At 49.8% G+C, this 1580-nt stretch overlaps 1 pseudogene; it reads right to left on the bottom strand.

Annotated features, from left to right (window-relative positions):
* LOC101575811 overlaps nucleotides 1–1580 on the bottom strand; it is a 63051-nt pseudogene that overhangs the window by 41451 nt on the left and 20020 nt on the right.

Below are 1580 nucleotides of genomic sequence, written 5' to 3'. Positions count from 1 at the left end.
CTACTGCTTTCTGAAGATGCCAGAGCAGCCAGTGCAGCCGGCTGCTTCTTTTCCTTCTTCAAGCGTTTCTTCTCCTGTTTCTCTAGCCTCTTGGTGACTTCAGCAGCGGCTTCCTCTGAACCATCGCCTCCTTCATAACCTCCAGGTTCTCCCGTGGAACCTCTCCAGTCTCATAGAAAGACAGGCACTTCTCAACTTGCTCTCAAAGCTTCTCCTCAAAGACACTGGTGGGTACCTCAAAGAAGCAATTGATTCTGGAGGCAATCTTGTTTGCCAGGTATCAGGAGATGTGGCCTTTGTTCTTGGCAGCTGCTCGGCCAATGAAGGTGGAGTGGAAAATGAGTCCATATTTTGGTGTGTTACCCCTTGTCTTCAGGGCTCTGAACAGGGCCTTTTCAGCCCCAAGGATCTGCACTGTGGATGCCGGATACGTGGCCAGGTTGATGAGGCTGTCAGCATGAGCAATGAGATGTGCGCCTACCGCTTCCCCAGCTAGGGCTGACAGGCGAGGGGCACTTGGCTCATGTTGGAGTGGAGGTAAGTGTGCAGGCTCTGGCAGTACTCTGACAATGACACCACTTGACTGGAGAAGCTCTCAATGTTTATCAAGTCGATGGCAGATATGTCCATGCCCATGGAGGACCGACAGGCATCCAAGATAGCCTTAGCCTCGGCCCCATCCATCGTTAGCTCCTCCAGCTTCTCCAGTTTTTCCTTTCAGCTCCCTTCGGTTTCCAATGAACTGAGCAAGGCAGCAGTACGTAGAGATCATCATTGTCATTGATGATCTTGACCAGCTCTGGAAAGTGATACCCATACCACTCCCTGACATGCATAGAAAAGGTATTGATGTCTGTGTCCAGCTGGTCCAGCAGGCTGATGGACTGGATGATCGTGTGGTCCACTTGGTTCACACTAAATTTAACTCCGGCACGAGAGTAGCTGTGTCCCAGTCCTAGCTGGGCTTTACAAGCTGACAGATCTGTCAGACCCTTATCCAGGTTGTGGAAGTGCAGACGAGCTTCTCGTAGGACCTCAGCTATCACACCTCCAGTCTGGCAGTTATATCCCAATTCCTCTTGTATAGCAGCACCAATCTTGGGGTCCCCAACTCCCAAGAGTACTTTCTTCTTTTTGGATGGCAGATGGGTCTCCAGGAGCAGACGGAGGTCCTCATGAACAGTGCCTCAGGGAAAAGAACACAGCTCCCACTAACATACTGACTGCTTATATTACAAAAGGATCTCATTTATCTCCTCAGTTCATACTGGTCCTTAGAACATGATAGGATGGCAGGCTTAAGGCTCTCCCCTTCAGGCATTGCTCAGCCCTTCTATATTAGATGAAAATAAAAATCTAAATTACTTTCACCTTCAAAACATAAATAAATAAAAATAAATAAAGAGCTAGGGAGGCAGCTCTCTGCAGCATGCCTTGTACAATTGCCATGACCACTGAAAGAAGAAAGAGACGAACGCTGTTCCTCAGCGGTCCTTCCTCTGCCAGGATTTCTAGGCACCATCCTGAGCGCGCCTCCTACGGAAGCTAGGCCTGTGCACCCACCAGTCCTGAACCCCGTC

Source organism: Octodon degus, unplaced genomic scaffold, assembly GCF_000260255.1.
Source record: "Octodon degus isolate 3935 unplaced genomic scaffold, OctDeg1.0 scaffold00038, whole genome shotgun sequence".
NCBI classification, from domain to species: domain Eukaryota; kingdom Metazoa; phylum Chordata; class Mammalia; order Rodentia; family Octodontidae; genus Octodon; species Octodon degus.
This window is presented reverse-complemented; position numbering and strand designations above follow the sequence as displayed.